Below are 25308 nucleotides of genomic sequence, written 5' to 3'. Positions count from 1 at the left end.
CAAGAGGCAGGTCCATGAACCTAGCTACTGATGAAGATGACTACACTCCATTCATGATTGTCGATGGAAAGTCCTTAAACATGGGGAAGGTATGTTCTAAAATTGAACAAGAAAATTTTTATTCATCTATGTCAAGAGTTTAATGATGTATTCGCTTGCACATATGATGACTTAAAGGGCTTTGACCCAAGGTTGTTTCAGCATACTATAGATTTAGTCGATAATGGCAAACCAATAAGACAAAAATAGAGACTAATGAATCCTAAAATTGAACACTTAATGAGAAAGGAGCTATCCAAATTGATTGAGGCCCACATAATTTTTTCCATCAAACACTCATCATGGGTAGCAAACCTTGTCCCTATTAGGAAGAAGAACGGAGAAATTAGATTGTGTGTGGACTTTAGGGACCTTAACCAAGCTTCCCTTAAAGATCACCATCCTCTCCCTTCTATGGAGTAGATTTTGTCCAAGGTCAGTGGTTCAAATAGATTTTCATTTTTTGATGGATTTTCTGGCTACAATCAAGTACTGGTTAAAGAGTCTGATAGATACAAGACTGCATTCACCACTAAATGGGGTACCTATGCTTATTGTAAGATGCCATTTGGGCTAACTAATGCAAGTGCTACATTTCAGAAGGAAATGGAGATGGCCTTCAAAGGATTGATTAAAAAGTTTGTCTTAGTTTACCTTGATGATATCACTGTGTATTCAAAGGATGTAGAAGACCATTTTGATCATCTAAGATAGGTATTCTTAAGATGTAGAGAGTTTGGGGTTTCCCTTAACCCAAGCAAGTGTTTCTTTGCTACTAACCAAGGAAAATTATTAGGACATATTGTATCTGAGGATTTCTTGACCATTGATCCAGAGAGAACAAAAGCAATACTTTCCCTCCCTCTTCCTAAACACAAGAAAGGGCTGTAAAGTTTCTTAGGTAGGATAAATTTTGTGAGAAGATTTATCCCTAATCTTGCTACCATGGTGAAACCTCTTACAACTATGCTCAAGAAAGGTATGGTCTTTACATTAACCAAGGAAGGGAAGGAAATTTTTGAAGAGATTAAGACAGCCATAGCCTCAGCCCCTACTCTCATGAATCCAAATTTTTAGAAATATTTCATCCTTTATACCCTAGGTGGTGAGTCAAGCATTTCTGCTATCCTAACTCAAAGAAATGATAAAGGTGACGAGCAGCCCATAGCTTTCTTTAGTGAAGGGCTTAAAGAATATGAGGATAAATTATATAGCTATGTAGAGAAGAAAGCCCTTGTAGTCATCAGAGCTTTAAAGAAATTTAGACACCTCCTGTCTCATAATAAGATTCATTTGTTAGTACCCCATGCCAGTGTGAAGGATTTTCTTTTGAGCAAAGATATTAGTGAGAAAAGAGCTAGATGGATTACTAAAGTGATAGAATATGATATTGACATTCATATTACCAATCTGGTAAGAGGGAGGGGGTTGTGTAAACAAATGTTATCATCTCAAGAACTTGATGAGGAATCTGCTATTATACTGACAGAGCAACAAGAGGTAAGAAATAGTGACCCAAGGAGTTGGATGGATGATAGGATGAATTTCTTATTAGGCAATGGATACCCTCAAGGATTAGATAGAACTAAAAGGAGACAATATAGATTATAGTCAATTCCTTATGTCATAGTTGACAGTGTCCTCTTTGAAAAAGATTTTAATGGAGCCCTATTAAGATGCCTTGATACAGACCAGGCTGAAAGAATGATCAAAGAACTTCATGATGGTCCTGATGATGGTCATTTCTTAGCAAGGACAACTGCAACAAAGATCATGAGGGCTGGTTATTACTGGCCATCTCTATTTCATGATTGTCATAAGTATGTGAGGAAGTGTAAAAAATGTGCCTTCTTCTTTGGCAAACAAAGACTTGCAGCTCTTCCCCTTCATTCTATTTAGGTGGACCAACCTTTTGCTCAATGGGGATTGGATTTCATAGGCCATATCAATCCTCCTTCTTATTCAGGTCACAAATGAATTTTAGTTGCTATAGATTACTTCACCAAATGGACAAAGGCAGTTGCATTTAAGGATGCCACTAAATCTTCATTTGTTGAGTTCCTTGATGGAATTGTGACCAGGTTTGGTGCCCCTTCAAAAATTATTTAAAATAATGCAAAGTCTTTTGTTGGAGCTTAGATTTGTGCATGGGCAGTGGATCATAATATCGATTTGAGCACATCCTCAAATTACTATCCTTAGGGTAATGGTTTGGCTGAGTCCTCAACACAAACCTGATCAGAATCATAAAGAGACCAATTGAGGATAACCAAAGGTGTTGGCATGAAAAGCTAAGTACAGCTCTATGGGCTGACAGGATAACACCTAAGAGATCAATAGGGAACTCACTATTCATGTTGGTATATGGTAGAGAAGAAAGGCTTCCAATTTCATTGGAGTTCCCATCCCTAGAGCTAGTTCATCATCTGGAGTTGATTGAAAATGATGCCATGACAGTAAGAATGGTAGAGCTAATGGAGCTGGAAGAAAAGAGAAATAAAGCCATGCAGACCCTAGAGACACACCAATAGCAGGTAAAAAAGAGTTTTGACAGGAAGGCTAGGGTCAGAATCTTCCAAGAGGGAGATTTGGTTCTGAAATGGGATGTAGATAGGGCAAAACCAAGAAGACACTCAAAGCTTGATGCATTATGGAGTGGTCCCTATCTGATTGCCAATTGTAAGCAGGCCAATGCTTTCCAATTAAGTAAGCCTAGTGGTGAAATTTTTCCCATCCCAGTCAATGAGACCTATCTCAAGCCATGTTTCTGACAGGGGTTGAGGTTCTGTACATAGTTAGCTTAGTTTTGTTCCCTGCTTTTCCAAGAAGTGCACGAGCACAGGATTGTGTCCATGAGATAGAAAGTTTTGAAATTTTGAAGGTTGTAGAAGGAGGTTTTGGTCTCTAGTTCTAGTTGTAGAGACATGAGTTTCAGGGTTCTCCTCTCAGAGGTAGGGTTAGGGTTTCACAGTGTACGCAGGATCTACATATTTTGACTCTATAACCCAATGGATGCATGAGGTCACTGGTCTACGCATAGCTAACGTGCGTCCCCTTTGAGTCGCCAGAGTTTTTGGTCATTTTTTGCCTTCTTGCCAGAATCATCGCATTTGAATTCAACGTAGTAAGATTCACAACTTTTAAATATTCAAATATTCAAAAGGCCACAAAATACTTGATGCTAACCTTATGATATTTCTTTCCCTGTGCATTTTAATGCTTCTAAGGGCCTGCAAGTCCCCATCGTTAGATCAAAAGATATTTACAGTTGGTGCTATCTCGCTATGGGAAGTTGCATTTTGTTTTGCCATAGCAACTTAGCATCTTTTGGCCGTGTGTCAGGTGGGTCCTCCCTTTCCTTGTTGTTTCTCCAGCACCGAGTTTTGACAAATCAATGGTGGGCGTTATGGAGCTATCAAAAAATCTCTATTCCTTGCCATTAGCAACATAGTGACCAGACAAAAAATGATACTACAATGACATCAGAAGGAAGGTGGGTCCCAAGTATGCCCCGTTAGATATTAGTGATGAAATTTGGCACACATTGGCAGTTGGTCAATTTTTTCATTGGCTAAGGTATGACTGTGTAGAATGGCGGTCCTACTTCACTTGGCGGGCTGCAAATAAGGATTTGTCAGATGGGTTGGCATGTGGCCAGTTTCTTATTGGTTGGTCTACTGATAGGTCAGATCCATCTTGCTTGTCGCCAGATCTCAAAAAATCAACGATGGGCGCTATCTCACTATGCAAAGCTGTGAGGATATTACCCATAGCGACATAGCACCTTAGCGACGAGTGGTAGGGTGGGGCCAAGTGTTATGAAACTACAAGGATGGTACTAGATTAGGCTGAGTTAGATGCCAAGTGTGCTGAGTTGGTTCGTGGGCCCAAAATTTTTAAGGGCAAAGTGCAGTAATACGGCAAGTCTTCATGATCATCAGATCAGTTTGGATCAACGATTGGCACCATCTCGCTATGCAAAATTGCTTGGAGGTTATCCATAGTGACATAGTGCCTCAACGATGCATGGCACAGATGACATCATGGGCCTGCCCTTCTCCAAAGTAATATTATGGCTCATCCATGGTGGTAGTTGTCAGGTGGATCATAGTACAGTGGTGATATTTCATTGGTCCACTTAGCCAAGTTGATGTGTGGTTGTACAATTTTGTTGATCACCGTAGATCTAAGGAAAATTGACAATAGGTGCTATCTTGCCATGGAAAGCTGCGAGGATATTACCCATAGTGACATAGCACCATTGTGCCACATGGATCAGTGGGGCTAGGTTTCACCAAGATGAGGATGCTAGGTTGTGCCAGGTGGTTGCTAAATGTTCGTGGGCCTAGAAGTTTTAAGGAGATAGCATAGTAAAATGGTGAGTCTTCGCGATCATCGAATCAGTCTTAATCCACGATGGGCACTATCTCGCTATGGAAAACTGCTCGGAGGATACGCATAGCAACATAGTGCCTCAGTGACATGTGTCTCAGTGGGTCCAGTGGAGGCAGTAATGGTTAGCAACTAGTGGTTAATATAACATCACGGTCAGGATTTTTTAAAAAGGGTGGCACAATTAGTAATGAAAAGAGATGGTCAACCATGTAGGACTTCTGCGAGGTGGCAAGATAAAAGGAGGTTATTGGTCCATGTAGCCTATTTTGGATGCAGAGTTTAATTGACTCGCTGACTCTGCTGATCCATGCACCAAAAATGATAAGAAATCAAGATTTTACATGAATCTGATCTTCATGATCAATTCCAACTATCGAAAGTGAATGTGAAGCATGCAAAGACACTCTACCACCCCGATCTAACCTATCTACCTGGTCAGAGCACAATTATGGCCTTGCCTCTATCCTCTCAAGGCCCTGTTTTAGTTAACAGTTAGATTTCATGGTACCAAAAGCTATACTTAGATCAGATTTCTTTAGATCCCCATGATTGTTCTTGGCAGAGCCTTGATGGCGGTGGTTGCAGGATAGTTTTGGAGGGAAAATCTCAATTATGCCTGAACTATAAAGGCAATTTTTGTGAATTTTCTCTGTTACTGCTTTGTAGATTCTCAGTGTAAATTCCCCTTTGCCTCTGAACTACATGATTTTTTGTCTTATCTCCTTCAGTAATTGTTATGAAAGTGCAAGAATTCTTTACCTCTTACTGGTGTTTTGTAGAGATCTATGATCTGCATGACTGTATCTCTTTGGCCTATGAATGATAATATAAGTGAATCCCTCTTTCCTTGTGTCACTCATCTTGGTCTTCTGATCTGCATGTGATTATTAGATTAAAGCAAGTCTGAATGTGTATGTTCTTAGTTTTATTTTGGTTCAATAGTGCATATATGGGCAGAGTTTGGTCCAAACACTCTATTTTGTGCATCACCTCTTTAGATTAGATTAGGTAGATTTTCTTTCATGCTCCCCTTCTCCCTTTTCCTCTCCATGAATAGTTAGGTGCATCCAGATAGTAAGAGGAAGTCGACCTTCTTCAGAGAGTCAACCTCACAGTTCAAGTCCTACAACTTGGAGGTTGTTTCCATGTTTCATGAGGTTGTCCTTAGGTAAAAACTTTGGACAAGGGTGCAGACTTCAGTGACAACACAAACTTAGATGAAAACCATTTTTGGATGATTCATGAAGGGATTAGAAGATAAGATCAAATCTTTTCTTTTACCTATGTTATCAGCATGCAGCAAATCAGAAAATTGGAGACAACATGCAACCAATAGGCTAAATCTAAGGATTTGAATGGGAAATTTGAGTTCGTGATTCCATTTCAAACCCTAAGTCTAAAAAATCTTTATAAGAAGGCTTAGACCCCATAATTTCAAGTTGCCAAGGAAGAGCTAAGAAAAAGAAAAAGAAGTTGCTAAGCAGATAGCAAAATTGTAGAACAGGGCAAGCAGCAGGGTTATCACAGACTTAGTGAATTTAGTAGCAATTATATATCCAGTTGATCAGAATTGAACAAGGGTTATGATCAAATATCAGATCAAGTAAGGATCACATTAGAATGAGCAGATCAAGTGCCTAAAATTAGCAATTGAAGATTGTAAGCAATCAAGTCAAAAGATTTCTAATACTTTCTAGCAATTGTATTAGATAGTGGTAAATCCTATGTTGATAGGTTAGCTTAACAGCTATTTTATAGATCCTTTGAAGAGGTGACTAAATCCTTTAACAAGGTGACACTTCATGTAAAGTGTTTTAAATCCTTTAACCAAGTCACTATTGACACAGTGTAAAGCCTTTAACAAGGCAGGCCTTTAATAGGGCAGACCATCAAAAGTGGTCAAATAATTATTGTTGCAGTGATTTTTTCGGTATCATCCCCACCCTAGTTTTACCTTCTTATTCTTGGAGGGTTTTTAGGTTACCAAAATTTTGGTATTATGTGTGTCGATGCATGTGTTTACTTTATGTTTATTTAATATGTTTACATGCATACAATTTACTTTCAGTTTTTTTTTTTTTAAGGATTTGAAAAGGTTAAAGTGTGGTACTTTTGATTCGCACCCCCCCCCCCTCCCCCCCCCCCACTCAGAAGTACTCTTCCCATTTGAATATTCCAACACATGGTCTAACAAACTATGCCTTTAAGTAGCAATAAAAAATCAACAAATCAGGGTTATATCAATTTGACAGGCAATTTTCAACTTGTTATAGAAAATAATCTCTAGAAAATTTAATTTGGTTTCTAATCTACTAGGCCTTATCTAAAAATAAATAAAATTGATTGGTCAAATTTTTTAATTTTAATGCAATAGTACAAAAATTTCATGACAAAAATAAGAAGTAGACATATGTTTGACCGCGTTAATCAAAATCAAATGATGATATTTTTTAATAAGATTCTAGATATAAAAATTAGACTCATTCACATATTTGACCTATATTTTTGGGTATTTTTATTATAAATCAATATTTAATTGTTAATTTTTTACTATAGTATTTTTGAAATAAAAATATATCGTGTCTGACCCCTTAACTAATTCAAAACTTTGTAAAATTTAAATTTTTCTTTTTTTTCCTTGTAGTGGAAGAAGCATAGAATGTGGTGCATCTTTTAGATTTTAAAAATGTTGAACCATTTGAAAGTTATAGTTGTTTTATATTAATATGTCGATTGACACTTTATACATAACTCCATTAGAAAATAAGTAATAATTACTTACTGAACTTGTAATTTGACAGACATTACATTTATGGAAAGCTAAGAACACTATTAAGAAACCCTTTTCGTTTCATCAAATTTGGGTGGAAAAAAGGTTGTCAGCTACATTTTTGAAGTAAAAAAACACACAAGAATAGGCCAAAAACACATTTTCAGAACTTTTTTTTGTTGACCATGTAGAATTGCTATCCAAAGATATGATAGGCCTTATAAAGGTATTAGTTTATTGGGTTGGTATTAGGATGGGTGGGGAAAAAGTTGGAATATATTTTGAAATACTTTGAGGCATTTCAGAACTACATAATTTTCAGGTCACCACTTTTTGGCACACCATGATCCTGCACATACCCATATCTTCACATTCTTTCTTCTCTTAATCATCCTCTTAACCATTTCCAATTACAAGCCTTCTTCTAGGCTTCTTAGAAGGCTTTCTTAGGTCTACCTTGTAACATCACTTTTCTTCTTTGTAAGAGTCTTCCTCTCAATAGGTTTTCTAGACATACCTACTTCTTTCTTTTGTTCAACTTCAAGTGTAGTGGTGAACACTCTAGTCCTTTTCCTGGTACATCTTGGTGGTACAAATGCGGGATTGGTGTCTATCTTTAAGCCCTTCTATAATTGAGGCTTAACAATCCAAATTTCTTGTCTTTTTCTTTTCTGTGGCTCAACAACCACTATTTTTTTTCCCTTTCCTTTTATGTCTTCTTCTTCATCACTTTTTACATCCTCACCTTTTCCTTTTGTTATCTACAGAGTCATTTCCTTCTCAACTCTAATAGTCTCTTCAATTTTTCAATCATACTCTTTCTCTTTGTCTCTATCTTTGGAGCATTGAGTTATACAATGATCTTTTGTTTAGTTGTTTCATATCTGTCGAATGGCTCAATATCCTTATCCACTTCCTTGGCTAGAAAAGATTCAATTGATGTTGTAATTTCATCAATATTAACCACATAAGGTAGAGGCATTAATCATGAAACCCTAAGTATTACTACTTGTGTATATGTGTAATCTATTTCAACTAAGAAATAGATATCATTGTAGTACATATCAACAAGGGATTGAGGAATCCTTCTTATCTTCTTCATTTTTCTCTTGAACTCTTCAAAATATCCATCCATGATGGTCTCAAAAATTTCACCCATTTCACTTATAAACTCATTAATCGGTTAGGTTAAAGGTCTCTTCTTATTCCCAACAACATTACCACTAGTGGGAAATGAATTCTTTACATAGAAGAAAATAAAAACAACCAAAGACCCAAACTTACATAGATTGTTCTTCGCTTTCCTTATACTCCCCAAGTTCTCGGCTAGCTATGTTAACTTGAGATCTACAAGATCATAGTTGTGATCTTTCTTTTATAATCTTCCATGTTAAATCTATAGCAACCCCAGGCATGCTATCAGGTTGGCTTGACTGATAAAATCTATGAGAAATGACTTTGACTATGAACTCAATCTCTACATCCTTAATGGTAGATATCTTCCTTCCTCTTTTATTGTATATTGACAATGTATTGGCCTCAATCACATCTTTTCCCTGGCAACAAATGGTTTTTACCCTATCCGTAAGAGGTTGAACTGTGACATGATGGATGATCTTCTTTGTAATTCTTACTAGTATATATTCCAACTAGAGTTTCATGTCATGCATTCTGCTTAAAACAATATTTATCCATTCTACCTTGAAAACCCTTGGGAAATTTAGGGTACGTGTTAACCCTTTCTCAAAAACATGTTTGTACTTGTCTTTCAATTTTTCATTCTCACACAGCTTATTATATCCATTCCTTATTTCAAAATCACCTATTTTTCTGATATTACACATTACATTATGGATAAATATAACTCTAGGTGGGATCGATGACAAGGCACCTAAGGAATCACCGTTCATCACAATAACTAGATATGCTCTAAATTTAGATGGGGGATAGGCTTCATTCTTAACCAATTGAGCATTACTAAACTTTAGTTTCATTTTCTTCTAGGTTGCACCTAAGCTTGATGTCATTCTTTTGATTAGGGTTCGATCACAATCTTCTATGTACTTGGCCTTAATACAACTGCTTGCAATTCACTTCTATTGCCAAAAGCACACACCAAATCTTTCACAAACTCACTCAAATAGCGAAGAAATCACTTCATCTCAATTCTCTCTTAGAAAATGGAAATGAAAAGTGCATATAATGATTCACAAAAATCACTATATAGCTCAAAAATTCAATTTTAGGGCCTCATATATACTTTGTAGCTTTAGTGGGTGTAATAAAAATGTCTGAAGGCCTTCACTACAAGACTCAAAAGTCTCACTTCCTTCCATTTCACTTGAAAAATATCATGACTCGGCTAATACTTAGCAATTATGCTCAACCTCTTAACACTTTCAAGGCTTCAATGCTGGCACTCGACCATCACTAACTCCTCAAATTGGTAGCTAAACACATTAGTGGGTTTAAATTTCAGATTTTCCCTTATGCACATAATATCACATTGATTTGGACTTTCATGCATTCAATGTCATGAACTGATGTAAGATTTGACAAATTAAAATACAGTATCATACATACCTATTTATTTAGTTTGAGGTTGGGGAATCACCTAATCCATTGGATTGGGAGATCACAACTTCACCATTTGAACTATTGCCTTCATCAATTTTCTTCTTCTAGGTTTGATTCATCTAACTTCTCACTTCTTTAGCATTGACCTTTGTATTTTCATTATTTTCTTCATTATTGCATGCTAGTTCTTGGTTCATGTAGTCACTTCTTAGGTGATCGAACTTCTGACAGTTAAAACACACTAGACCCAAATTTCTTGAGTTTCTTGATCTCCCTCTAAGATGTATCCTTACAATTTTTTTTGCAATGTGTCCATAATTTCCACAAAATTGACAATTGACCAAAGTATTGTAATACCAATTTATAGTATTACCTTGCCTAGCTTTATTGCCTTTAGCTCTAGGTGACCAACTTTGTCTTGCATTAGATCTACAATCTCAAGCCTTGTGACCATACTTCTAACATGTGTGATAGTGATCCTCAAATCTCTAGAGATGTAGGTCATGTCTTATTGGTCTTTGATCTACATTCATTTGCTTGATGCCCATGCTTGTTACAATTGAAACAAATTCCATTGAATTTGGGCCTAGGATTTGACTTACTAGATTTTATCCTCCAAACGCTTATTGTGTGACCTTGTTTTCCATAGTGAATTAGTCATAGCATGTTGGTTTCTTGTTCTTAGCATTCCTCAGTTAACCACACTTTAAAGATTCTCCTTGCTTGATAGATGATATGAACTAAGTGTAGCCTAATCAAGTAGTGTCGTAAGGTATTTTTTGTGCTTTTAACTATTCATGAAGTTTTCTCATAGTCTCTTCTAATCTATTCATCCTTTCAATGATCTTCTTTTCATCTCTCAACTCATCTTTCAATTTATTTTCTTTGAGATCTCATGTTTGCAATCTCTTCCACCTTCCTATTAATCTCACTATTGGTACTATAATTGATTAAACATGTCAAATTGATTATGAGTCAGCCTTTGTACCTCATTAATCATTTCATCAAGACTTGTATCCATTTTCCTTTTGTCTTCATCAGTCATTACCTTGTCTTATTTTTTCAGTCACTTTACATAACCTTATTGATTGTATTTCATGTTCTCTTTTCAATGCTCTTACCTCTTCATTCAGGATGTTTCTCTTTTCCAATAAATCTGTTATTGTTGTATCGGTTTCACTAGATCTACCTTCCTCAAATAGGTCTTCAATTCTTTCCTCCTTGTATTTTGTTTCATTTTGTTGGATTTTGATCCCCTTCCTTCTCTTCATGTATTTCTTCAATTCCTTCTTTTCAGCCTTAACTGGTTCATATGTAAGAAGCAAATCAAGCTTTTGGTTCTCAATCACCTTTCCCAACTTGTAGGCTTCCATATCCAAGATCTTTGACTCTTAAGTGGTGAGACTTCTTCCTTAGAGTACTAATCTCTGATACCAATTGTTGGAAATCAAGTGGGAAAGTAAAATACTGAGAGGGGGTGAATTAGGATCACTAAACCTTTACCACTTCAAACATAAACCATGTTCATACTTAATTCACCTTTCACTACCCTTAACTTTGTATATAATCCAATATGCAACTTCATGAAATATCAAATCTCACATCTGCTTGCACTAATAAAATATGTAAACACATAATCAAGACATAACACTAGATATGGTAATGCAAAAACCCTCAAATGTGAAGGTAAAACTATGGTGGGGATGATACCCACAAAATCTTCACTACTGCAGAAATAAAGTGTGCTAGTTCAAATTTTGATGAGATCTAACAATCTACCCTATGAGGGGTATGTCTTGTTAGGAGCTTACAAGACTATTAAGTCTACCTTGATCAAAGGATTTAAACTACACAATTAAGTGAGCACTTTGTTAGGATATTTACATAGGCCTGTTAGGACCACTCTATTAAGAGATTCAACTTGATATACCTATTAAATTGTAGTAGTACCTTGATCCTTCATTTTTCACTTGAATGTTGATGATAGATCACCTCTTCCCAATATGTAATCACCTCTCAGTGATAAATCTACAATAACTGCTCTCTACACTACTTGATCACCTTACTTCACAACTTTCTAATTCACATTAACTTGGCATACATGCAACCATTCAACTCTCAATGACAAAATGATAGCTTGGAATCATGCTTAAATAGCCATCTTAGAAGTTTTTTTATCTCAAGCAACGATCTAGATTCATCCTTTTTGCCACTTACTCCTTCAAATTTTTTGATTGGTTGATCTAATTACATAGGGATTAATGACATGTAATTATAGGCATAATTACCTCCTTGATAATCTCCTCGATCATAAAAATATGCTTCCAGCTTGGAAAAAATGGTTTACATAAGATTTTGTGCCATTTCAAACATATACACAAAAATTGTTTAGCTTGGCTTACATACCTTCCTAATGCTCATTCATGCTTGGTCTTCATTGTGTCCCTTGGTATGTACTATTCTTACCTTGTACTATTTTTCTTGGCCTCTGTAGAACTTGACTTATGTGTTGCCTCTTGCAAAGATTGACAAGCACTATATACTTGACGACACTTGGTTTCCTCAGTAGTCACTACTGCTCAACAACAACCGAATGCTTATACTTCTCCTTTACATAGCTTAGCTTTTAAAGAGTAGCTCAGTCACAATGTTTATCAACCAAATTTTCCTTGTAAATGACTAATTATTTTGCAATACTTAATATTGCATTTAGGGTCAACACTAGCATCCATATTTTCTCGGGTAGTTGTTAGAGGGGAAAATGTGAACAATGAGAATAAATGAACTTAGAGATCCAATATAATCATAGAAATGGTGTTGATATGTATGGAGAAGGGTTCTTGAAGTTTTGTTTCAGATTTATGAACATCGTAAATAATAGTTGCTTCATAAATCAGGCCTAACTAGGCCTAGGGGACTAGTCAAAGTTTAGTAGTCCATCGGTTGATTGAAAGGCTAATCTCTTGGAGTATTTTGGAAGACCCAAAAGGGTATCTAAAAATATCATTTTATCATTAGGTTGTTTGGGTTTTATAAAAGCTATTGGTCATAAATCTATTAGGTCGACCTACTAGTGCATTTGGGGTCAATCGCTTTGTGGGTGTCTTGGAATCTAACCAATGCATGAATTCATGTTCTTACATTTGTGAAAGATTTCTAAACTATTGAATTGAAGGAGTGTTGATTGTTGGGTGATTTTTACAATTTTGGCCTAATTTAGGGAACTTTTTCCTAAAGCATGATTTTGATCCAAATAGACCTAATCAAAAGGAGAGTCAGGGGTATTATATTGGATGTATCAAGCACTTAGATGAGTAATTGGACTTGTAAAGAATGGAATGATCAAGGTTTGAAGTGTAGAGTTGATTAGTTTGAAGAGTAAACTAGAGGAGGGCCTTAACCACTCTTAAATTGTAGTGCCTTCTCCATTTGATTTCCTCATGGCGGTCTTGCAAAAAGTAGGATTCAGAAGAAAGATTTTGAAATTGATGGAGGCGTGTTTCAAAACTTGCAAATTATTTGTGCTTATTAATGATTCCCTAAAAGGTTTCTTTGGAGTTTCTAGAGGACTATTACTAGGTGATCCCCTTTCACTTTACATGTTTATTATTTTATTTAATGTGCTTTGCAGAAGTCTTTTTTGAATGGTCAGTATTGGTGTTGTCAATGGTATCAAACCCTCCTCTATTTTCGCTATTATTTATCATCAACAGCTTGTTAATTGTACCTTTTCCTTTTTTTGTTTCTTTTTTTTGGGGGGTGGGGGAGCTATTATTTCCTACACCTTAGTTTCTAGTCAAAAACTTAACCTTATGAAAAGTGCCCTTTTAATTTGTAATACCCTAGAGAGATTGCCAAACAGGATTCTAGATTTATAAGGGTTCCAAATAGCTCATTTCCCATCGATTTATTTGGGTATGACCTTTTCTACTACAAAATTTGATAATGCAATTTGGTTGAATCTACTTGAGTATATTCAATAGAAGATGACAACCTAGAAAGAAGCCTTACTCATCAATGTTGCCAACTTTCAAATGCTCACCATAGTTATTGAAAGCATCTCTCAATACATTATGACCTTGTTCTACGTGCTAATTTCTTGGGCTAAAAGGATGGAACATGTTATTAGGAAGTGGCTTCTTTGGGTAGGTGTTAAGGAGAAAAGTGCCTCCGCCTTGTTAATTGGGATATCATCTACTCCCTTGAGGATCACAAAGGTCTCAATGTTAGAGATACCCATCTTCTTAACATTTCTCTACTAACTAAATTCATCTAGAATATTATGAACTCTGAAGTGGAATGGGATAAAATTATGAGAGTGAAATATTTACTTAATTGCAAGGCTTATATCCTTCTTAAAATAGCCCATCTGATAGGCTCCAATATCTGGAACAATCTTGAACAAAACCACCCATCTTTTGACCCAAAGATGTTTCTGGAAGATTGGAAATAACAATGATTTGGATTTCTAGTTGGACCATTAGGCCAATCGACCTCCTCTTGATTTCCACATGATGTTTCTAGCATTAAAGAATGTGCTTGTTGAGTAACCAAGAAATAAGGTTAGTGATTATTGGGATTCTTCATTTGTTTCCCTTAGATGGAAGATTCACAATAATTAGTTCGAGATCATTCTTGAAAGGATTGTTGTTCAACTCATTTAAACTCTCTCATCCCTCAAGTTCTATAGATTGGATCAAAAGGATAACTTGATATGGAGGAATTCCAAATTAGGAGATTACACTATGAAAATGGGTTTGGATCTTCTTACCCCCAAATGGCCTCAAGAGTTTGGCTAGGCAAGGATAAAGAAGACAAAGGATCTTCCTTAAATTGGTTTTTTCTAGTCGATGATTTTTCATAGGAAAATCCAAGCATTGGTTAACTTGCAAAAAAGAGGTATACATTTAGTTAATAGGTGTGTGTTGTGTGAACAAGGAGAAACCATTTCCCATGTTTAATTCTCATTCCCTTTTTCTTGCGAGATCAGGAAACACGCTCTAGACCTTTTTAATTACCATTTGTGTTGGAATAATAACCCCAAAGTGGTGGTTGACTCATGGATTCCTCCCACCAATTATCCTTTTACTAAAGACGTATGGCGGCAATCTCTTCTCTATGGAAGCATGTCTATTTGGAAAGAAAGAAATAATCCTATATTTATAGATAAATTAAAGATGATAATTTTTTATTCCACACCCTTATTCACAACATCAAGAAAAATATGATGAATATTCAACCCTTTGAGCATGGCACCCCTTAAAGGATTTTGGACTGGGATATTGCAAGAAGTTGGAATCTTGTATAGTGTTTAAATAATTTCCAAACCCCTGAATTTGGATTAAGAAAAAACATGAAATCTCCCCCCTCATCCTAGTCGGATCAAATTAAACTTCAATGACTCATCTCTTAGCAATCGAGGTCGAGTGGGAAGGGGTAACCTCATTAGGAATTCTAGAGGGATGGTTATGGATGTGATGTGATGAATTTAGGTACTCAAATGACTTGTGTTGCATAAATGTTTTCCCTTTTCCATGGTGTCAATTTGATGATTGGGAAATGTTTCAAGTAATTATGGAAGGGAATGCATTGAAAGTGAACAACAAGATTTACATGGGATGGAATGAGAAGGACATTATAAATAAAACTAAGCAATTACTTGCAATGGTGGATGAGATGACTTTCTATCACATGTATTTGGAGGGAAATAATGCTACCAATAAGCTTGCTTCCCTAGGAAAGGATATTGAACACATAAAATTTTGGGAAGACATGCAGTTCATTCCTTGGAGGCTCATGTGGCGATCATGTAAGATATTGCCTCATTGAATTATAATAACAATGCATTCAATAGGAGTTAATCTTTTAATTTCTTACCTTTTTCTTGGATTTTGGGTTGGATCATCTTCCATACTTTCTTTAATGAGTTCTCTTTTTCTAATTCACATTGGATTGTTCTTGTCTACAATGTTGATTATTTGATATTAGCTAGATTGTGTGTGTGTGTGTGTGTGTGTGTTTTGGTATTTTGGTCAGGTGTTTCCTATGACTAGATAGTCTGAAGACAACAAATTTGGTATTTTGGTTGGGTGTTTCCTATGACAGGTAGTCTGAAGACAACAATGGACAAGGAACTTTGTCAAATTAAACATGATAGTTGTGAGAAACTCAAAAATAACTCCAATGCTTGGAATATTATGGAAAGAAGGAAAATGGTTTCCTATGTTGAGGGCATGATGGGTTACAAGTTGGATCCTTCTTAGAGATTCATGGTGTCATGGGAGGAGGGTAAGGGTCTTATTGACACATAGGCAACCATGGTCATGTCAAAAACCATTTCAATTGTGATTGGGATTAGCATGGATGACACTAGAATCGCCTGAAAGACAAAAGTGTCCTTCAAAGAATACTTTGAGCTATTCTTGGACCCAAGAAAAAAATCCTGAAACTTTAGAGCGATTTCAATAGGGAGTAGTTGCTTGGGGAATGAAAAGTGGTGGGAACAATCCTTATCAAGTTTGTCACTTCCAAAGGAAGGTATAAGCATTTAAATTCCCATTTCTATCCTATGCTAAATTACTTTAGGAGAAATGTGAAGTTTTGCTTCCCGTTTTGGAATTTTTCTTCACTATCTTTGTCTATTGAGAAAGCCAAGGTTAAGAGTTTGCACCCATATCAAAGCTTAATTTATAGGTTGTATAAATTTCATCGGGATTTGGTTCCTCAAGCTAGCCCTTCCTCCAATTTGATTGTGTATCTCAATAATCTTGTTTTTACCCCTGTGTTATCCTTGACTAAGTAGTCTCAGATTCCCTAGGAACCCCACAAAGTTCCCTCTCTTCCAGGTGTTAGAGTTCCTCCTTACTGTAAGGCCAAACATAAAAAAGAGGACAAGAAGGAGCTTGTCAAGGAGACTATGGAAGTCTCTGATGACTCTGCCTCTACTTCTTGGGCCATGGAGTTATCTTGGAGCACTCATGTTTTTACTCACTTCTTACTGACCAACTCTCCCCATGCCTCCCTTTTCCCCACTTCCCCTAAGATTATGTTGAACTATCTCGAGGACCCTCAAATTCCATGCACTAGTTTTCCTACTCTTTTCCCATAACTAATGACAATGGTGTAAATTTGGAAACCTTAGTACTAAAATATTATGAGTTATCCATATGTTATAATTATCTCAAAGAATTCACCACATGGTAGTTTTACTAATTGCAAATTTCAAGAAGAAAAAACAACAATCTTAAAGCCCTCATTGAGGCAAAAATAGGAGGTTAAGATTCGACAAAAGTTAAAAGAGATGATGCCTTGTGAGGGGTGGGGAGAGACTTTAGGGAAAATTTGCAAAATTGGATGTGTTTGGAGGAGTAAATATCATAGATTCAAGCCATGGTTCCTTCAGAGGAGGAGAAAAATGAGATTATCATTGCTCTGGTAACTATGCATAATTTGTAGTACAAGTTTGGGGAACAAATTAGAGACCTTTCTTCATAGCTAAAAGTGGCTCAAGCAAGGATGGGTATTTTTCATTGGAGGGATACATGGGGAGTTGGAGGAAAGGAAGCTCAAAATAAAAAGGAGAGAGGAAGCTCATGGAAAAGAGAAAAGTTTGTAGATTATTGCCAAACATGTTGCTAGTCTGGGAGATGTCGCTTCCTCTCGCTCCTTCAAACAACCTTCCTTTTCTGGAAAAGCTCAAGGAGCTGAGGAAGTAAGTGGGTTATGTTGCTAGAGATTGTTGTGCTAGTTGGTACTAGTGGTCCCATGTTGTGTTGTTGTTTCGTGTTGGTTTATGTTTTGTTGCTAGTTTAAGGTTGTCAATTTATTCCATTTTGGTTCTCTCATTTTTCTCTATTTTAGTTTAAGTTTTTTGCTTTTTGTGTTGGTTATATTTTAGTAAGGTGTCACTACTTTTGAACATATTTCTTTCTATCCACTAGACTTGGTATTAAGTTATTGTCAAGGATTCGAGCCCTATCCCACTTTACTTAATTAGAAATTTGGAACTTTTACGCAATAACAATCACACTATTTCCATGATAAAGAATATTGTGTTTCATTTGGAAAAAAAAAAACACATAAATCTAACATTATTACAATTTTTTCTTGGTACAAGATAGACAAGTAGAGCTACAATTATATTTGTTATTTGAACAAAACATTGACTTAATTATATTTATATCAAGTAGAATGTTTTACCTTTGTAAATTAATTATGGCTCCCCTTAATTGATCATTTAGAGGGAGATTGAAGATAAGGATTAAATGATGCAAGAATTCAATAGAGATTAGACATATCTTAGTTTTTATATTTTAACCTTATAGTTCTTTGAAAATGTTGTTTACGTTGTCAATTTTTTTTTGTTACTTGTGAATCAATAATTTAAGTAATTTGTAAATTCATATGATAAATTCAGTTTTTTTCTTTGATGGATGAAGAGTTTGCACATTATTATGATAGGCTTACATTCTCAATTTTTATTTTTATTTATTTTTACTTCTATTCTTAGTAAACGAAATATGTATGAAATAATATTATCTTATTGTAATTTTACACATTCAAGTTCTTAAACTCAATTAATATTTTTTGCTCAATTGTGTTATGTAGATTTAAATTTTGTAAATGAAAATATATTTGTAATAGTTTTCAAATGAATATATATTTGAGCATTTTGTGATTCTCTTAAATTATCATAATTTTAAAATAGAACTAAATATGTCTAGACATGTGCACATAATGGCACGTTGTGATGGTCAAGTAGTTGTATTGTTAATTTTTCCATCAAGATAATCTTTAGAAGACTAAAAGATTCAATCAATTTTTGTTATTGTTAATGCAATAGTCACAATGCTTTACAAATTTGTATGATGTTTTCCTTAAAGTCCTTTCCAACAAAGATGCCATATTTGTTGAATATGTAAATGATATCCAAGGCCTCAACCAAGCTTTTTCATTAAGTAATGAAGTGCTATAAGATCAATAAGACAAATCAAGGCAAAAATTAATTATAAACACTATGCTAGATAATGACTCAATTGTAAGGGGATATTAACTTGTAAAATTTTCACAACTCTAAGAATCATAAATAATGGATGTTTAATCCTGGATGAATGTTAAATGAGGATTTTCTTTTTTTAATGAAAAACAACATTTAGAAGGAATCAATTGAAATATAATTCTTATAAGCTATAGAAAAGTCATATCAAATGTTAATTTATTCATTGATAAACACAAATTCATAATGATTATAAAAGCCTATTAATGATTTAGGAAGGAATATGATACATATAACTGAAATGAAACCGTTGATGTTATGATTTCTTTCTTAGTTGAAATTTACATAAAATTAATCATGGCAAAACATTTTTGAATTGTGATATGTGAAACAACACTCATCTTTTTAAACCTAATTTTTTGAAAGCAAGAAGAAAGATGTCAAGTGTGTTTGATTAGAGAAAGAATTCTACAATTTTAAATACCGATCTATCAAACTTGAGTCATAAATTGTGAATAAAAATTTATTAGCATTGAAATGTTGTTTTGATTACATTACACATTAGTAATTTTATCATAATAGAAGTGATATAAAGTTGATTGATAAAATCAATCAACATTTATCACAAAAAGTTTACAATAAAGAATCTTAATAAGATGTATTATTGTTCAAGAATTGAAGTATGGAATGAAAATAGTAGAATACATACCACTCAAAATAATTATACAATTAAATTAATCTAATAATTTATTAGATGTGATGCAAATCTAAATAAATAATTAATGGAAAGACTATATACCAAGTTAACATTCTTTGAAAAATCATTAGCAAAATTCTTGACACTAATAGGAAGCAATTAATAGGTTTATTAAATTTCTATATAGAACAACATCAACTTTGATATTAAATACTTAAATTGACAATTTATTTAGATTTCAATAAACACGATATCTAAATGATAGACCACTACTATTTTTGCATGTGATATAAGATTTAAACAAGTATGTATAAGGGCTAAGAAAAAAACAATTGGACTACTAAATAATCAATTGTCTCCTTGTCTTCTATTGAAACAAAATAAAGAAACAGTCTCAATATACTTAAAACACAAATGTCAAACATGCCACCACACCCACTAAGCTTTTCAAAGATAAATGTTATACAATGTAAGGCTCCCTTAAAAATTCATTACGATGGATTGTGAGAAACTAAAGTACCCACAAGAAGTTCAATATTTATAGAAAATTGTTAAGAGTTGTTAACCTTCGTCAGAATTTGAAAACTGCAATCTTGGGTGAATCAATGCGTAGTGTTTGCAGTAGTTGTAATGCTTTTCTGTTTATGATATAAACTTTCAGTATTTCAAATCCCATACACTTAATGCATTTGCATACTTCGTACCGGGTGCGGCAATAAACTCCAGATTCTGAAACTAATGGTTGTTAATAATGTGTAGCTACAGGTTCCCCTGTACATGTAAAGTAGGTAAACAAAACAATAAATATTTTCCTACATAACAAAGCCACATTTCTCATTTTTCGCTTTTAGCCAACTGTAGGAACATTCCTTGCAGTTCACACAAATATAACATTTTACAAATATTAAAGTTTATTAAAGTTTTGTAAGGACAGTAATTAATATTCCTACAAATTACAAACTGTACAGTTGATAAAAAAATTCAAAACATCATAAATTTTTTGAGTATTTGATCTTCATGATCTGTATAGTTTGTAGTCGAAAACAAAACAAAATTGGAAAAAAACTACTAAGTATGAATCTAGAAAAAAAAAAAATTGTCTTCAGCACATTTTGAATAAAACCCTACTTTTCATTCATGTTCTTGCATGTTTTTACATATTTTATCAGTGTATCTATTAACTTCACATTCAGATAGCAATGAAGAAAAAACTCGAACAAGAAAAGAAGCCATGAATACATTTGCATTTCCAAAATAAACTACATATGATGTTTCTTTTCTAAAATAAACATATGATGTGATCCTATGATTTTAAACATAGCACTAAGTTCATGATATGCGAACTTCTTCCAACAAGAGCCCATCAAGAGTAAATAATGATCCAATTTGTGGAAAAAGAAATAAGAACATGAAAATGTTTCTTATAGATTTCATTGCATTTTAGTCATATAATCATAACACTTCCTTATAAACTTGACTCGTACTCATACTATTCTCCAAGCTTATTTGTTTTTCAAATTTAAAAAGGATGGCATTGAAAAAGGAGATTTAAGAAACCCATGAATACATTTAAATATACATACACATCACTACCTACATCTTCTGATCTGATTCATGTAATTTAAAACCCTACATCTCCTGCACCTCTGAGACTAAACACAAATTTACACTACCCTTTCTTCATGAAAACATAAATAAGATGACAAACCCTTTCCACAACGATGATCATTCCCAAGTGGTATGTGCTGAAAATAGTCCCTAATCATGTTCAGGACCAGAACCTGTGTTAGCACCTGGTGAGGCTGGTGACTTCACTTTCTTAATCGCAGACTGCATCCACTTACAACGGAAGATAACCAGTTTTTAGTAACTAACAGACAAGTATAAACTCTCTGCATAACTTTTATATGTATATATAAAATTTCAAACAGCTTACGTTACTGAACTTTTGAAGAGTCTGACAATTACTGGAAGCCTTCTTGACCTGAACGGGATCTGTCCGTACATAAGAAATCAAATAAAAATGATTCAAACAGAGAGCAAAAAAAATCATGTGTAACAGAGAAGAAATTTCAATAGTGATGATAATTGTTACCTGATTGCTGGTTTCCTTTGACATCTGAAATCTGGTTTTCATCTTTTGTTTTATCATTCTCTTGTTTCTCACACTTTTGCACAAAACATCTATTTTGCAAGATGTTTATACTTGTTCTTAACAGCTCCGAGTGATTGAAGTTTCTCTGCTTCATTGACAAAGAAATACATGGGCTTCTGTAAATGTTACTGATTATTAACATTCTGCTCATCTTGACCCACTTCTCTATCTTCAGATTTTCCTTGTTTCTTGTTTATGCAGTTTGACACCGTATTATAGCTATAAATAAGCTCACCAATTCTCTGGACACACATTAATATTTCACCGACATATAAAAGAACGTAGCACAGTTATAGGAATTCACGTACACAATGGAGACAGCTATCAGAGATGAATGTGATCAAATTTATATTTAAGAGGGATCAGATAAACACAGTACCTGGGTAGTTTGATCAGATGCACAGCCATGACTCATTCATTCATCTCTCCACGTAATTCGAGAATGGTTATAAAAAAGATGAAAAATGTTCCCAATAAAATATAGAAATAAATGTGCAATAGGGGACCAGTGGTAAAAGTATTCGCGCGTGCAAACCTACCCCAGGGTGTATTCACGCCATGAAACAACCACTCCAGTTCTTTTCATGGCGAATATTATGCTAGACAAATATAAGAGCATAAATACTTCAGCCAACACTTCAAAATGCAGTGCTCTTTGGTATTTGATTGTGAGATTAAAAATAATTCACATCTGTGGGAGCTGGGACATTATGTATGTCTTTTCCTTTTGCCTTTTGCGTTTGCCAATTTGGAATGGTTAAAATGTATTATAATATGCATTTTTTTAGGGTGTTATAAATTGTCTGAAGGAAAATATTTGCTTAAGAGATAACTTGAGTGTATATGTTTTTTATGGAGGGTATGTCAAAGTCTTGCACTTAGCAAGATTTGATTTCTAGTGGGCTATATGTGAATCATTCAACTTATCGATCAAGGGACCATTGACATGATTATATATTTAGAATGAGGGTTGTTTATTTGAAGTAGTATTAAAGAGTGAGTTGGTTTATTTATTTTTAAGAATATTGAGAGCTAAATTATTTTTTGTTTTTGATATTGAGATGTAAATAATATTAAGTGTGTATGTGTATAAAAAGTGTTTGTATTGATTTAGATAGTTTGATATTTTTAGTTGAGAAATATAGAGTTCAACAAGATACATTCTACGGGGGTTCATTAGGAACCAAACAACATCATCAATAACAAGAGAATTCATTGATCAACCAGAATGAAATAATAAAGATAAATATCCAATATTGCAAATGTAATAATAAAATCAATTAAATATATATGATCTCATTTGTTTTATATCTATATATCAATATATGTAAGAGTTATGATATGTTAAAATAATTTTAGTTTATATATATTAGAGGTATGACATGAAGGTGCTATATCTAAAAAGTTTCAACAAAGACTGTGATGACAAGGTAAACAAAGTTTACAATAAAAATATTTTTGAATGTATCGAGATTCTAAATTAATTTCTTACTAATGGATTACAAATCAAAGATTAAATCTAAGAGCTCAAGTAAAAAATGTAAGAATAAAAAAGTATATTATCAAGATAAAGTTTGGAATTGAGGTCTGCAGCTTACCACAAACATTAGAGAGGAGGCCATCCCTCGCACGAAAGGAATGCTTCTGTCAACTATATCGCAAACATTTATTGCCTTCACCTAGTTACTATTCATGGACTTTGCCACACCATGGAATGGGAACTTTTCTCATTTCCCTTTTCAAACAACAAGGAAGAAAACTGTTGAACATGTGTCCTCATTACCAAGCATTCAAATATCTCTACAACAGAAATTGATAATGGATTCAAACCACTAGAAGGATTCAAGATTATCAAGCAATATGGAGACGTGCAACAACAATCTCATGGAAAGACAAAGATAGAGGTAAGACTCCCTCTAACCATGTTATTATTGTTAACCAAAATCTCCAAATGGCTATAACAAAAGAAGTAGAAAAAAATAGATTAAGAGATGCAATCATTTTCCTTTTTGTACAAGATACTACCAAGCTTCCATCTAGGGCCTTCATAAATGAGTGGTTGAACAATGGATGACTTGCGAAGTTAGGGTTTCAATTTATGAAATTTAAATGTTGCAAAAGGATTATTTCTCATATTCTTGGCTAACCCTAACTCTCAGAAAGAGAACATTCACAAATAATTTTGGAGGGTAGTCTGATGCAACTTTAGGGATTTATCATGGTCATCTAATGTAGTCCACAAATAAAATTCCTTCCCATTTGGACCATGTTTGATCATTGTTTGTAATTTTCCTCCTTACCTTTAATGGAATCTAATTCCTTAGGTCTTTGGACTACTTGGAAATGTGATTACATTTTATCGTACAAATCCTTTACTCCCTTATATAGATGCTAGGGTTTTGATCTCAATCACCCCTAGTCTTAACATTCTAAAGGATATTAAACATGAACTTAATGGGAGATGGGTTGTGTGCCCCATAACATTTCTTGAGGGCATTAAAGTCTTATTTCCATGTATGAGAGAAGGCCACATTAGAGCTTCTTGCCCTCTATTGAAGAACGAAGTTCCCTCTATGCCTAAGAGCTCTAAGAAATCCATACCCGAGATTGCTACCATGACTAGAAAACTTGATCAAGATAAGTTTACCTATGGAAACCATGGTATGCTTACAGTCAAGCCACCCCCTATGTTGCAAGAACTAGAGGACACCCTTAAAGTTCTCTCAAAGATTATTTTAACAAGAGAGATAAAATGTATTTGTTGTGCTTGAAAGATCCTCTTGCACAATTACTTAAACTTCCCACTATTGATTCGATAGGTTTTTTTTCTTATCCCCTTCTAATCACAAACCTAATCATAAAACTCAAAACTCTCAGAAATTGGCCTTGGAAAAAATTAGAGGTCTCTCTGACTATAAAGAGAAATGTCCTACTATTGGAAAATTAATCAACAAGAAGACTAGTTTCTAGCAAAACATTAGTAAGGTTATCCATTTAGATCCTTAGATACTTCTTCCCTTCTCTTGTATAAGGATAAAGACATGAGGGACAACAACCAGTCTATTGGAAATAAGATGAAGAACTCGTAGTGTGAACTTGAGTATATCAATGATTTGGGCAATCCTCACAAGTATCTAGATGGGTTATTTTCTCTAAAGAAAGCCTATGATGATGAAAAGCTTAGTATTTTTTTATCTCATTGTTACATCAGCCACTCCACTCCCTAACCAAGCTCCATCATGTTATTCATAAAAGAAAGGGTTATATCACTCATGATGACACCATTTCCTCTAGGAAGGTAAATAAATATAATCTTAGTGATAACAAAGAAAGTGGATTCCTAGAGGATGGAAAATTCAATGTTTTGTCAGTCACACCCTTCAGTGATATTCCAATAGATAATAACACAGTTGTGTTTAATGCACAAAAGAAGGAGGCACCTACAAAAAAAAAGAGGAGAAGCCCCCCTAACTCTTTCAATAACAAGAAACTGGCCAAACAAGCCCAAAGTACTAATTCCTAAGTACTATAAGAGATTTAAATATCCCATGGATGTTAGCCCTTGATCATGATATGGTTTTAAAATGTAGAATATGGAATGTTAGAGGAATTGAACCCTAATAGAAAGAGTATGATCGAAAGAATCTTCCTTATGAATAAAAAAAATGACATACTTATAT

The sequence above is a fragment of the Cupressus sempervirens genome, chromosome 10 (genome assembly GCF_028749045.1).
Source record: "Cupressus sempervirens isolate cs-2001-9-10 chromosome 10, ASM2874904v1, whole genome shotgun sequence".
Classification (NCBI taxonomy): domain Eukaryota; kingdom Viridiplantae; phylum Streptophyta; class Pinopsida; order Cupressales; family Cupressaceae; genus Cupressus; species Cupressus sempervirens.
The sequence above is the reverse complement of the archived record's forward strand: the minus strand, read 5'-3'. Positions refer to the sequence as shown.